Source organism: Dermacentor andersoni, chromosome 2 (genome assembly GCF_023375885.2).
Source record: "Dermacentor andersoni chromosome 2, qqDerAnde1_hic_scaffold, whole genome shotgun sequence".
Lineage (NCBI taxonomy): Eukaryota > Metazoa > Arthropoda > Arachnida > Ixodida > Ixodidae > Dermacentor > Dermacentor andersoni.
In genome coordinates this window covers 41213021-41228562 of record NC_092815.1, presented here as the reverse complement: position 1 = coordinate 41228562, position 15542 = coordinate 41213021, and the positions used below count along the sequence as shown (strand labels likewise).

Sequence of the window (15542 nt, the reverse complement as noted above, 5' to 3'; positions counted from 1 at the left end):
CCACGCGAACGGCGCTTCACCTGCATGCCAACATCAACACAAGTGCGTTGGGAGTCTTCTGGCAGGCACAGAAAAATGCGCACTGCTGCGGGTGGCGCTTTACCAGAATGGTCTGACGCACAGCGGTGCAGCGGGTCGCAATGAAGAAATTCATCATCAGCGATCCCTCCATCATGAGGAGGGCACTGGTCGCTAGCTTAACGTACGCGACATGGGTTGCGACTTACAATTTCGGCCCCTGGCGTCGTATAACTCCGGCCTCCCCGTCGACAACGTTACGTCACTTACGTGCCAGTCTGTGTGTCGACTTTCCTTACTGTTAAGTCATCATAAATCAACAGTAAAGGGACACAAACGACCTCTAATGCTTTATATTCTCTTAGTATGCAGTCTCCCATAACCAGAGGCACTCGTTCGAGTTCGCGCTGCCTTTCCACGGCCCCCACTCAACTCGCACACTAACCCACAATGACTGTGACATAGATCGCATCTTCGGACACAGATCGGAAGCGTTCACCCACTAACATTCGCCGAAAGCTCACCCGCGTTCACTCGAGTCGGCTGACATTCTCTCACTTATAGAATGAATATGTCAATCTTTGAAGACTAGTCCCTGCAATGTCGGTGTCGTGCAGGACCCTATATTATCTCGTGTTGCATCTAAAACCTACACAAGGGCGCGTTTAGCCCTCGTTAGACAAACGTAAATATGTATTGACAACAGTCACTACGGATAATTTTAGCGCCTTATTATTTATGATAACTAGATGGTGGTACTAGCTTACTGCCCACCCGGCCAACTAATCTCGTCATCCTGAAATCACATTCTTTCCGAATTACACAAAGCTAGTATATTTAGCAGAGGCGAGAAGTTCGACAACCATCTGCGTATGCGTCGCATACGGGAGCCACGGGGAAGGAATGCATGGTTTTAAATACGATAGACCTGACGTTACAGCCGCTTCTTTTATGTCAGTCTTCGAGCTGTCGGGCCTTGGAGCGCGACCGGGGAGGCCTCGTTCCTCTTCTTTTATTCCCCTCCCCCTGTGCAGTGCTGTTGAGGCGTCCTCACTGAGACAGTTACGGCGCTGCACTCTTCAATTTCCTCCCTTTAAAAGTCACTTACTACTTTACGTCAGGCATGTCGAGAATGTCATGCGAGAAGCAGAAAGAGAGATAGAAAAAGGAAGAACAGCACGTCCCACAGCGAGGTTTTGATAACTCTCTCTGGCTCTCTCAAGAAAAATGCGCATACACACATACTCGTTTAGGCGCTCTTTCAGGATGCAGCGAATGACGGAAAAGGGGGATAGAGGCACACATATATTACACGGTGCATCCTCGCGCAGTCCACAACATAAACGCATGCCTGCATACCCGCACCGAGACGCCGGACGCAGACGGGCCACGCCAAGCAGGCAGGGCACGACGAAAAACAAAAACAAAAGCAAGGCACGCGCGCGCGCGCGAAGTTTGTTGCGTCGAGAAATAAATCACTTCGCTCGCTTTCGTCACGAAAAACAGCGAGCGGCGCAGCACACCGCGACAAGAGGAAAAGAACCAGAAAAAAAAAAAGTGAGAGAGAGAGACACAGAAAGCGCGGAGCCGCACACGGCTAGCGCCGGCTCCAAGGCGAGCCGGCGGCGAAGGGGGGTTGGTTGATGAACCTGATTTACGTCCTTCACAAGAGAGACCAAGTCGTATGGCGCGGCGGCGCGCACGGAGACATACACACTCAGACCACGCGGATTTATGTATACGGAGATGTGCATATGGCGGTATAGTGTCGCTATATATATATATGCATGCATGCATGCGCAGGAAAAGAACCGCCTCCGTGTTGTGTGTGTGTGTGCATTATACGCTTGCATGCTTCAATCGGGGCAGCTCATTACGTTCTTCCAGGACGGCCTTTTACAACAGCCGCCTGAATGAGAAATGTATAGGCGTGATTCAGGTGCCAAATTGTGTTAAACAATGTGCAAGGAAGAAAAAGAAAGAGGTTGGGGGGGGGGAGGGCAGCTGCATGACACAGCAAAGCCCCACGATTCGGTAGCATTGACTACACTAACCGATTCCTTTTCCTCCTCGCACGTTTCTGCACCACATTTCCTGGGATGGACATAAACTGAAGAAATTCGAGGTCGAAAAACGCTTATAAACAACGTTTACATGAACGCGATGAAGTCGGGTCGAGTTCGTTTGTTGGGTCGAAATCCGGTCCCGTCTGGTTATGTAAACTCTATAAGATTTCGTATAAACAGTGAGGCCGGGAGAACGTCGAGGCGAGTGCGTTCTACCCGGCCGCCAAGGGTTGCCCAAACCGCTTGGCAAGGTGCATGTAAACGCTATCTGATTGGGCTGGGTCAACTTCACTTCTCAGTCGACTCACCCGCGTCGTGTTCATGTAAACGAAGCTATAGAGTTGCGTCGCGCTGAATCGACACACAAGCGAGCGGTCTCCACCTGCATATATAGTGTCGAGCGCGCACTATAGCTCTAGTGGCGACTTATTTTCTGTGTGGTCACGCGCCCGGGAAGACATGTACCGTATTTACTCGTGTAAGGCCTGCCCCCCTACTTTCTATACCTATAGTGTGCGAAAACTTCAAGAAAAGGTTCACCAAGCGCCAAGCACATACTAGCGTAATGGTTCATTTTCGCAAGCCACTACTAGACGGCGTTAGTTGCTTTACGACGATGGCATTAACACGACAGCACATGCCACGGTCGGCACCAAAACTGCAACTTTGGTCGCCGACTGCGATGAACCGGCGCTGGTTAGGCCTAGCCGGCGGGTGTGGCGGGCAACAAGTTGTTGCGAGAAGTTCACCCTTAAAATGTTCGTACTAGTGGACCACATCGGCGATAGGCCGTGCGGTCACGTGCACGGACTGGACGGACGGCAACGAGCGTGAGACGGAGTTAGCAACTATACCGCGAACCCGCACCAAGTTCGTGTGTGCGCTTATACTGGACGGAACGGCGTAAGCTGGCGCGTGATCCTAAAGGCCAAAATTGATTTTCCGCAGCACATTCCTAAACTGACGACCCACGAGGCACATATATGCGATGGGTGAACCCGAAACGCACCTGCAGCAGCTATCATCACTAAAATTCAAGTAAAGATAATTGTAATGAAGTGCAACACTTAGTAAAGGTATATGTAAACTAATATTTCACATTGCTGGCGCGCCAAGATACAACGGAATCGATTTTAACGTCGCAATTCGTGGCGTTGTCCGCAAGTGGTTGCCAGTGGCGGACAACGGCCGCCACTGGTTACGTTATTCTGCATATAGCTATCAGTATCAGCGCAAGTCGCGGCTTAAGTGAGTAGACTATATGTGTCCCACGCAACTTGGGCCAAAATCTAAAAGTGTATGCTAGTGAGTGCCACGTATAGCTGGACGACTGAAGCAAGTATATGTTTGCCGTGGCTTGGAGCAAGTCAGGCGCCTGTATTTTTTCTATTTCGCTTAACCACATAATTAGTTGTCATTCGTTAATCAACTTATTAAACAATATATTAAGAGCAACAGTGTCACTGAGAAGATTGTAGACCATACTGAAAAATTCCCGATCCAGCTTTCTGTTGCTCAATACGTGTTACGTAAAAGCCTTTTCTAAGCCTGAAAGAAAGCGCGCGAAATAAAAAAAAATTGTGTGCACATGTGTGCATGGGCTCTTTTTTGTCCTTTGTGTAACAGTATACAGCGCAGCAAACAGAATGATATACCAACAGGTCCCAGTCGAAGCCTTATTGAGCGTATAGCGTGCATGACGGTATAAGAAGGGTGCATGCACATGTGAGCTACAGTTGGCGACTTAACATTAGGAAGAAACAGCTCAAAACACGGGATGACATGTGACAAGCACACCGTCAAACGTTCTCTCCGAAAAGGAAAAAAAAAAAACACTTTTCGTTGGGGGTGGACGAATATAAGAAAATTCGGGCACGAATCAATTACAAATAAACTATTCGTATTCGAAGAGGAACCATTCTTTCTGTATTTTCGAATAATGGAAACTAACCAAATATTTCGCGACGACCGACTGTGAAAGTTGCTCTTTTCCATTTTCTAAACAATGTATCGCAAATTATCCCAAGCGAAACGACTAATGTTTTCGAGGCAATGCAGAAAAAATGTGGGTAATGCAAGCTTTGTTTACGGTTTCGCAGTGGAAGCCTTTCAATACAGGGCAACCTGTAATTTTACTTTGTAGTCTGTCATTTAGTTTTCTTTGGAGTCTTCGCAATTTTATATTGTGCTCTAACCAGTGACGTTTTCCTTGCACCTGTCTGCAGTACATATAAGTCCATCAGCAGCTCTTCTTTTATCTTCAAATGTTTTTCGACAACCATTTATTTAGCTCTTTTGGAAAGCTATAGTCATACAGAAGTCATTTATTCTTGTAACGCTTAATTGCAACCAGACTATAAATGAGTTGACAGGTTATCCTGGCAGCTTTTTTAATGAAAATTAATGATCTCGATTTTAAAACTGACCCCTTGTACCTGATATCTGTCTTTTTTGCACTAGTCAGTTATAGGCGTAATAATAATAACAGCACTGTGTCCTGTGCCCTTGAACCGAAGCTCTGTGTTTGCTTGTTTCACCATGGTTACAACGCTCTCCTATATAGCGTACGTGTATACAACACACACATACTCTCACAGCACCGTGGTAGTCATAGCTGTGTCCTTTAGTCGCAGTCCCGTGTCGTCAAGCCGACGTGCCGCGCACTTGAGCCACAGTCCCTTGTTTGCTTGTTTCACCATGGTTACAACGCGCTGCTATATAGCGTGCGTGTATACAACACACACATACTCGCATAGCACCGTCGTAGTCAGCGATATGTCCTGTATCGCTTGGTCGCAGTCCCATGTCCTTTAGCCACAGTCCCGTGTCCTTTGGCCGCAGTCCCGCGCACTTGAGCCACAGTCCCGTGTTTGCTTGTTTCACCATGGTTACAACGCGCTCGTATATAGCGTGCGTGTATACAACACACACATACTCGCATAGCGCCGTGGTAGTCAGCGCTGTGTCCTGCGTCCCTTAGTCGCAGTCCCGTTTCCTTTGGCCGCAGGCCCGTGTCCTCTAGCCGACGTCCCGTGTCCTTTAGGCGACGCCCCGTGTCCTTGAGCCGCAGTCCCGTGTTTGCTCATTTCACCATGGTTACAACGTGCTCATATATATATATATCGTGCGCGTATACAACACACACATACTCGCATAGCGCCGTGGTAGTCAGCGTTGTGTCCTTTAGTCGCAGTCCCGTGTCGTTTAGCCGAAACGCCGTGTTTGCTTGTTTCTTCACAAGGCTACAACGTGCTCCTACAGCGCGCGCGCGTATACAACACACACACAAACGCGCAGAGCGCCGTAGTATCATGTACACACGCGGACCGCGCGTGGGAGACGGGGCACCGAGGCGGTTTTCCGGTTCATTCCCCCGCCCAACGCCGAGCTCTTCTCTCACGCGGCAGTGCGAGGGCGCGCCGCCAGCGGCACGCACGCTCGCCGGAGTGGACCGCCCGCGCGCACAAACAACCCCGAGCGGGGGTCGTAAGTACGTGGAGGAGACTCGGCGAAAAAAAAAAAAAATAAATAAAGCTCGCGCTGAGGAAGGCGCGTAGACACCGATCGACGAAGAGAACCACCAGACTTCAGAGCAGCCTGCACGGTAACGCGAGCCAAAAACGAAACGTGCAAGCCATATACTCGCGGACTCTTCGGCGGCAATGGCGAAGCGCACGCGCTCGTAAAACCAGTTCCAGCCTCATTCGCGCTTAAGATGGCGAACCCAAAACACAAACATCTTTCTTATAATACGAAAGCACTCACATTAAAATAAGACATCAAATAGTACGCCACTCACTGTTAAATCGCAATTTCATTTTTCGGTTTCGCACTTCCGCGTTTTGGCAAATGCGAAGCCGTCGCTGCAGTAACCAACGCTATGCTAGCCTGTTCTCCAAGAAATTGAAATACAAAGCGTTGAATTAGAATTAAATTCTGTAGTGTTTCGTGCAACAAACACGATTTCATTAAGAGGCACGCCGTAGTGGAGGGGACACCGGATTAATTTTGACCACCAGATGGTCGCCAACGTGCCCCCAATGCACGGTACATGGGCATTTTTGCGTTTCGCCTCCACTGAAATGCGGCCGCCGCGGCCGAAATCTGAACCCGCCACTTCTTGGTTCTATAGCAGTGCAATACCACAGCCGCTAAGCCACCGCGGCAGGTGGAAAGCGCAGTCACACTCTGCCTATACTACTTGGCGCAGTAACATACGCTCACAAGGTCTGCCCCTCCATTTCCTGCATCGCCACAGAAAGAGAAAGTTGTCCGCAAAAACAGCAAAACGCCGGCAACTGTACGTAACATGTTAAATCGCATAACGTATATACTGCGGTCCCAGCTTCACTTGGTAACGTTACCTTAAGCATGTTCATTGCCCAAACGACAGTCGTAAAAGAAAAGCGTCGACGCTGCCATCTCGCGTCGCACTGTTAGAGAGCAGAAATCAGTAAGTTGGTATATAGATTATTTGAGTGTTACAGCGCCAGAACATTCGACAGTGCGCAACCCACAAGGCGCCGGCGTGGTTTTCCGCAGACAAAACAAACGTCCGCGTCATAATGCCTAATACTGAAGAGCAGGCACACGGAGATCGATGCAATATAAACAGCCTCGGTGTGCATTTGTGCTCCCGTAGCATGAATATCTACAATCTAGCCCAGCTGACCAACCTTCTATGTCACGATACATCAAGAAGCGTAAATTAAACCGTTACAATAGAAATCACACAACGTAGCACTATAGTCTGGTTACTAAGTGGAGGCTACATTCCCTTGAAGCAAGACATTATAGAGATGCTCAGGAACTGAGCCTTCTTGCGGCGGCGCATGTAACATCACCGCCTCCGCACACTTCCCACATAACCGAAAGGCCGTGCGTTTTGAGCCATGACCTGCATCACGCCAAAAGGTAGCTAGCTAGTTCACTGAAAACTGAGCTCCGAGAACAAAGATCGCGCCTTCCATATAAGTTCCTACATATAGCTTCCAAATTGACGCCACATGGATGCACGGCTCAAAGCTGGCGACTACATTATGGTGGGTCGTGCGACTATTCCGTAGCGATGCAATTATGAACTTGCTCGGGAAGCAGTGTTGGTCTACCCTTGCAGCTATGTCCAGAGAGAGAGAGAGAGCGCTCGGAGAAAGGTAAGGCAGGGAGTTTAACAAGACGCTCGTCCGGTTTGCTACCCCGGACCGCGGGAGAGGGGACATAGGAACGAAACGTGAGAAATTAGGGAAGAAACGGAACTACACGCGCACACACGTGAAGACCGCCAGCGGATGTACAAATAAACTGCATGGCCGCAGAAACTTTTCGACCGGTGGGGTGTGTTTTCGTTGCTCGAACGGTTCCGAACCCCCTATCCAGAACGAAGGCTGCAAGAAAACTGTTTCCTATAGCTTTAACTATATATGACACACACTTATTCGCCTTCTCCGAAACCTTCCTGACTGTCGTCTGCACAGCTACCTTCCAGCTACAAATGACGTCAAAACTTTCCCGCTCTGGTGACACATTGTTGTGCCGTCTTCAGATTCGGTATGGCAGTTACAAAGGCCTACTCGTTCCGCACTGGAATTGGGGGACAAGCCTAGGAGTGACTCTCGCGGAGGCAAACAATGTAACGAACACCTTCAGTGCTAGTACGACGTCGAGCGTAAACCTCTCCGCACAGGCACTGACTCGGCTGGACGGAAGTCCATTTTCGGAAACGAAGATCGTTGGACGGTGCATGGTCGCGCGCGTCGCCGGCTCTTGCACCCATAAAACGCGATATGTTGGCATACACGTTTATATACGTGCATGCCGACTGATACAGACTGATATGGGAGATTAGAGGACACGTACCACCATTATTACTGCATTGTCGTAAGCCGAAATGACAGGCGCGGCACGCTTTCATTGATAAGGTTCACTCAGAATACGCACCAATTCTCGAAACTGTTCCCTGCGACTATCGCAAAATCTAGTGCTGACCGCACCAGCCCCTTTCAGTGGGCGTGTCAACACGCTGACGCATGCAACACTGCTGCTGAATGAGACACTTGTAGACTGATTGTGTCGCATATGCGGCAGCGGCAGATCGCATGCCCGCTGCCGCAAGCAGCGACACCGTGAGTTATCGATTCTGCTCTTGTCCCTATCGCGGCAGTGCTCCACGCTTTCCCGCCTCGCTACTGATAGCGAAAACTGCGGAGCAACGACGTTTATCAGATGGCATGTATACGTGTGTGTGGCTGCAATTCAGCGACTGATAACAGCATACACGAACAATAACGCCGTCAAAACATGGCACATTCTGCAGTGTGCCTGTTCCCCTGTCTTGAATGGCCTTCAATCTACGGGGCACGGGCCTCTTTTTCTTTTCGCCCCCTTCGAAGGTTGCGCAGAGATGTCAGTGAGATCATGTTTATACAATGCTACATCCCTCGCGCCGTTGTTCGTCCGAATTCAAATGGCGACGTTAATGAATCCCAAGACGTTACCTCAATTGCATTCTCCTCAATTGCTCCAAACGGCAGCCGTGAGGCGCATTCGGCTAACTTCTCGATATGTACATTGCAAGACTCCCCACCTCCCTGAGCATGGGAACTTCAGTGGCCGCCTGAAGAGCTCTTACAAATTCCTGGAAAAGAAAACTCACCATACTATCCCGCAACGAGAAAAAAAAACACGCAGCGATATAGCAACTGACGCATTTCGCTATTCAGTATATATAGCCTGCAGGCAAGGTTGCGCAAGAAACGCCCGGCTCGAGAATCCCTGCGCGAAATTGTCTCTACCATGCATGCAAGCATAGCCGGACGCAACACAATGGGGCTTTCGAAGTCATTCCGCAGCATTCCTCTCGCCAAGACGTCCGCCGTCCCGTCACAGGTTGGCCTCATGCGGGCGACCGCGTTCGCTCGCCCGTGTCTCGTCAAAAACGCGACGCCGGCCACACGCACAAACACACACACATATATATGCCGATATACTCATATATACACATCGCCTGTATCCCGTTTCTGAGTACAAACCGGAAGGAAAACGCTGTCCCCCCGCGGCAAAAACCGCGGTGCCGCACGAGAGAGTGGCGGGGGCGAATGATGGCTGTGTGCGTCAGGCCTTGTATATCAACGAAATGTTGTCGATGTGCACGTCATCGTGTCGCGCACGCCCCAACAACACCTTGACCGACAGAAACGGGTCATGTTCAATATATATATATATATATATATATATATATATATATATATATATATATATATATATATATATATATATATATGTGTGTAATTATAACACCCAAGCAACTATGTTCGCAAGCAGGGTTGAAGGTCCAAAAAGTGAAAAGTAGCCAAGAAATCGCGGAAAGTATAGCCAGAAGAGTAGCCAGTTCATTGCAGGTGCTTAAAAAGTGTAGCCAAAAAAATTATGCTGATCCCACGCACCGTGAGAATTGATGTAAGCGAAGCTTTCCGTGATGTATGCTTTGATCGACGATAACTAGAGGTTATTTTGACGGCTAAAGCTTAACTTCGTCAACGTTTAGACTAACACGAGAGTGGTGAGTTGATATTAATCGTTACCTTGCGTGCACCACTGCTGTTTGTCTGCGTAGTACACAGAATACACAGGGAGAGGTGTTTGCTTGATGCGTTGATGTGTGCCATATTTTATAACCTCTGAGAGGGTTCATATAGCGTCGTCATTTCCTCACATGGCACATCGCATTGTGGCAGAGGTATTAAACTCGAATTGGATTATAGGGCTGTACGTGCCAAAACCACACTCTGGTTATGCGGCAAGCCTTAGTGGCGGATTAATTTTGAGATCGTAATGTTCTTTAACGTGTCCCAAATCTAAGCGCACGCGCGTTTCCCATTTCGCCCCCGTCGAAATGCGGCTGCCGCGATTGGGATCAAATCCACCATCTCTAGCAATGCCATAGCCGCAAAGCTAACGCGGCGGGCACAGAAGTCTTGATTTGACGGTCAACCGCTTCCGCAGCGTCTCCTGGACCCTGCGGTGCGCTTTAATTAACGCGACTCTAGTTCTGCACGCCCTGTGTAAATTGTCCGCTTGACATATTTTCATGGCGTTTATATTTCAGAAATAGCAGCAACGTACTGTACCGTATACCTTGAACTGAAGCTTATCCTGTTTTGCCTTCTCACGTCACCTCCCCCCTCTCTTATATGAGAACTGTCTCTTCTCTTTCCTCTCCTTCTCTCCACAGTTTTACCCAACGCCACCTAGAGGAAATTCTTCCAGACCGGGGTGCTCCTGTGGCCACGTGATCACACGTCATCGGCATGGGGCCTATAGGGTCCCCAGCGCGGCGGCTGCAGTGGCATGCTTGAACGCGCGTCCGCGGTGCGTCAAACGCACGTGGTCGCTGCAAAACGTGGTTGTTTGCTTGAATCCTTATTTCTCTGCGTGAATTCACAACGGCTACTGACATCGGTGTTTCTCGCGTGTTATGTGTGCCGAACAGGGTTGTGCAGAATTAGAAGAAACTCCGAAATGCCTGGGACGTATTGTGTGCCGCGGTGCAATGCCAATTACAAGACAGACCTCATGGTGCACGTCTTATCGTTCCCTAAAACCGACGAAGTAAGAAAGGCGTGAATACGCGTGCCATTCCACGTGAAAACCTGGTCGTGCCAGCTAACTCCAGGCTAAGAAATTTTGAATGTTTATTATTTTCTGAGCAGGTTGCTTTGACCGTTGGTCTGCAACCCTCGCTTACAACTCATTTGTGGCACGTAATGGCTAAATGCGTCACACACAGACCGCGATGTCAAGTAAGTGCACTTATGCCAGGATATATTCATTTTGTTTAGGTGTGCGAGCGTCACTTTAAAGCCGAAGACATCGTTCGAGAAAACAAGCTATATTGACGAAGCCACCGGCCGCACAGTGGCAGCGTCGCTCTCACGTCTACGGCTTCGACCTGATGCTGTACCGACCATACCGACGGTATTTCCCGATTGCCCAAGCTAACTGTCCAGAGATGGGACTAGACGAGAGGACCCTGAGAGCAAGCGAATGGGCTTAGACTCCGCTGCCATTGAGAAAGTGCTTGCGGAGTCAGTTATCACTGCCCAAAATGAGGACGACGCAGACAAGCTTTGTGATTTGAAAGAATTGACAAACTTCGTTCGAGGCAAGCAACTGACAGTTTGGCATGTCATCGAATGCAATGAACTCGTCATTTTGTCTCACATTTGTAACGATGAGGCTCCTTGGATTAAATACTCTGTTGTTATAAAAGCAGACCTAACTCTAACAGTAAATGTCGCAATAACACCAGTCAAGCGGCTCGGCTCCAAATTGCTAGTTCCGTCGGCGGTCGACAGCAAACGACGGCTGCTGTAGTTGCTTGAGGGAGTCGAGGGGTTCGACAGTCCCATGAGTTCAAGTTCTGAAAACTCAGATATGGACATCTGGGAGATTGTCGTTTCTCTTCTGAGCAAAATATGTTCAACACAAGGAGACGATAACTTCCCGGCCGTTCAACTGCCCACCGAGCAAGTGCAGCTGATGTCAACAAAAAAAACGACGACGCCGATACTCTGTTGACTTTATGGTGTACTGCTGTACACTATTTACAATATCACCTCATGCATACAAGTACATGCGCAGTCAGGGGAGCATCATCATGCCACACCCAAGGACCATTCGGTCGATATATGTTCATCATTCGGCATGAACCCGCAATTGGAGCATCGAGACGGCATACATTCCTCCGCTACATGGCAAATAAGATATCCGACTTGAATGAGCAGCAAAGCTACGCGAATTTGATGGTGGATGATGAAATTCACCTAAAGCCCTTTTTTTTACCGCAAGGAGGGCAACATCGCTGGTATCGCATTTAACAACGCAAAAGCAGCAAACAGTGCATTTGTTTCACAGACTTTGACGCCTGTGAAAAGGGACACACGAGTGAGGTGGTGCTGAAATATGTGTTGTGGTGCAGCACAAACATTCTCCTAAAAAATTTCTGCTAAATATTGAGTGGCACACTGTAAAATAATTTACACCCTTAAAAGTGAAAAAGGATGTAAATGTGTCTATAACTGACACACTTAGGGTGTTATTTATACAATGGACACCCTCACAGTGTGAGTTATAGACACATTTACACCCTTTTTCACTTTTAAGGGTGTAAATTATTTTACAGTGCAAGGTGTCTGACCCGGACAAGAAGGCTAAAAATCGGAAGCTGCAAACTCTTAACGAATAAATTAATAGAACGCTGGTGTATGTAGAAAACACTTGTCTCTCTATTTTATATTTCTGCCTAATTTTATTCAGAGTACTACACGTGTAGCCGAAAAAGAAAGTCCACCAAACGCACAACTATTATGCGGACTTGTGCGGAAGCGTTCCTAGCTCGAGCCGGAGCCGGCTGGCGTCACGGAGGCAGCCCCCCGGCCTTGAGCCAGCCTAGCGGGCGTTGGTTCTACCTGCGCCCCCTCTGGCCTCACACATTAGTAGAATTCGAAGCGCTGCAATTTCTGCAATGCTTCTGAGGGCAGTCACGGATAATTACAGCTGTCAAGCAGTTAATGTGACGACGGCCAGGGAGCTCCAGAGGGCATTGTGCACATTCGACGCGGTGGGGTGAAAACGAGTTTCTCCCGTCGCCTTTCCTCTCGCTGAACTACCTCCCCACCGCGGTGTGCGCGACAGCAGCATCCAAAGCAGCCCACAGCAGGAGCAGCAGTGGGAAAGTCGAAGGAAGAGGCAAAGAAAGCTTCGGTTTGGAAGTCGCCATGACGCCACCATGGCCAATCACTTAAGAAGAAAACATTGCTGTAGGCGATTATGAGCTGCTCCTTTTGGAACTCGTTATGTTCACTGTTCTTCGACTTGCTCAAAACATCACTTTGAGGGTCAAGTTAGAAGTGGTGGCTCCGTCGTATTCGGGAATTGTGATCCCTGCATAAATGGTTATAAACGCACATATATATATATATATATATATATATATATATATTTGTCCCTGTATCCCTGAGCCGTATATATCATATTTGCAAGGGAATGTCATATATACTTGTCAGGAATTCATATATAATCTATATAGGAAAAGTGTTCTTGAGCAGCTTCTATAGCCATATATCGATGTGTCATCCCATGCCTTGACTCAAATTCACCATGGAACCGTAATAAAACTTGCTTTCACCTCTTAATTTTCTTAGGCACTGAACTATAAAAGGAGACGTTCCATGGAATGAGATAAAATGTGTGCCTATACATACATGGCAATGATGGTCGTTCCACATTCTGTGTGTCGTATATATAGAGGCGTAGTATGCAGCGAATTATACCACTTGCATTATTTTTCCTGGTCTGTCTGCAGTAAATTTTTACAGAAGATGGCTCATCTGAAAAAGTAGCCAAATAAATATCCAACACGAAAATTTTCGCGCCGCAAGCCTTCAAAAGTACAGTCAATTCGACGCAAAGCAGCCAAACCTGGCAACCCTGTTCGCAAGTAAGACAAGCCAAAACTTCAGCGGAGATGCGCTTCAATCCTCTTAAATTAAATCTCCTTCTGCTTGCTGTGCACGTTCGGACCTTCAAAGTAGGTCGCTGTTTCCAAATACCATATTAGTATACTATGTAGTTCATATATAGGCCATAGAAGTAACGTTTCACGGTGGTGGTGACGTTGCTCAATGCCTCAGCCTATCTCTGCTTATCATAAATGTCTGTCCCCACGAGTCGACACCACGCAACGCCCAAGCACTGCAGCGTTTGTCGTAATATATGTTCGCAAATAACTGAGCATCAGAATTTCCAACAAGCGCCGCCTGTCGCGACTTCGATGCGCAACACCGCAAACTCAACACGAAAAGTCAACGACCGCTTCACTCCCGAGGGGAACGTCCCACGGGATTTGTAACACAGCGTTGTCCATGGCAGACTACACAAAGACAAAATACATTGCCTGTGACAGATATATATTTATGTTGGATGTGTTTAGGCGTTTGCTAGGAATGAAATCCTCCCATTTCACGGGGGGATTCGAGTCCGAAGCGGCAAGACCAAAAACGGGGTACCCGAAATGTGGGGAAATATATGATCCTCCGACATGAGTCGTATGCAGTCTGATAAAGGACCAAAAGGACGCAAGAAATTTGGCAAAGCCGGCGAGCCAGGGCCGAAACCAGGGCGAAGACAGCGAGCGAAAGGGATACCCCGGCTATGGGACGGCCTCGGCCAGCCGCCCGCAGAAAATGTCCCCGTTCGCTGAACCGGCTCGTTAACGAAGAGCGACACGTGAAAACTGCACCGTCCTTTTGGTTTTGTACTTCCATAGATATGCGTTAAGGCCCTGCGGGTGTTAGGTAACTCGGGGCAATAATCCTTCAAAGCCGCTTCACAAAGTTCGTCTGCTACTGCGTAACTGCTGCAAAACGCGCAGAAAGCAGAGTCAGAGGTCGCGGATGATGTCAAATATTTGTTCTGGAGGCGTTAGAGAGACTTTGAGGAGTCGAAAACCTGACCTGGGGCCGAAATCGTGGTCCCAAGAGGCCTCTTGGGCCTCAGGGCCTGGGTATGCAGCAGCTTTCAGTCGTTAGGCCTAACGCTCCGTAGCACCACCACGTGAAGCTGGCGAGCAGCGCCCGTGGTACGGCGCCCAAATCAAGTTCGGCGTGCGCCTATGGTACGACTAGCCGCCTAGCTGACACTGTCAGTGTGATCACTGAAGTGTATACTAAATACCCAACAACCCATAATTGCGACTGCTATCGCGGTTATATGGAAAAAACTTGAGTTTTTGAGAGCTACCCATACTCCGCATACAGCGCCGCGAAGTACAGGACCGGAGGCACGCAAACTCGAACCGAATACGGCAAAACTAAGCGCGACACCACCACAAACGACGTGTGGGCATTAAGCTAGGACACTAGACAAGCTTGTCCGACAATCGTATCGACGCCCAGGGCATTACCGTTGAAGCCAGAGTCGTTTGCGCGGGGACCTCCGGCGGGGAGCGGGCCAGCAAGGCGGCGGCGGGTGACAGCTTGACGGTATGCCTCCCGGAATCGAGCTGTACCATCGAAACCACGACGTCGGCGTTAAAACCGACGATTCAGACGCGCTCCGCGAGCCCCAGAGCAACCGCCACCGGCCAGCGACGGCCGCCGACGAAAGCAACCGCGCGAGCCCCGCGAAAAACCGGGGAGCGCAGACGAGCGCCGCACCTTTCCCGAGTCGCCATGTTGGCACGCTCCGAGGCGACCGGTCGCGCAGACGACGCTCCAGAAATCGCTCGCTGCTCGAGAACGAGGCGTCGCAGCAACATGCCGCATGCAGTGGCGCTTACGCGGAAGCGTACAGATTCTGCACTCACCGTCAGATCCGATGAGGAGTGGCCGGAAGCGCTCCAAACGCGGGGTCGAAATCCACCACGGAGACCGGAAAATCCAACCGACGCGGCGCCGTGGC

The 15542-nt window shown here is 49.2% G+C and overlaps 1 protein-coding gene across 1 annotated transcript in view; it reads right to left on the bottom strand.

The window, feature by feature from the left end:
- LOC126542399 (uncharacterized) overlaps positions 1–15542 on the bottom strand; it is a 65307-nt gene extending 49765 nt beyond the window's left edge. Inside the window, exon 1 of the mRNA XM_050189455.3 lies at positions 15448–15542. The gene's annotated coding sequence lies outside the window, so the exon portion shown is untranslated. The remainder of the gene's footprint in view (positions 1–15447) is intronic.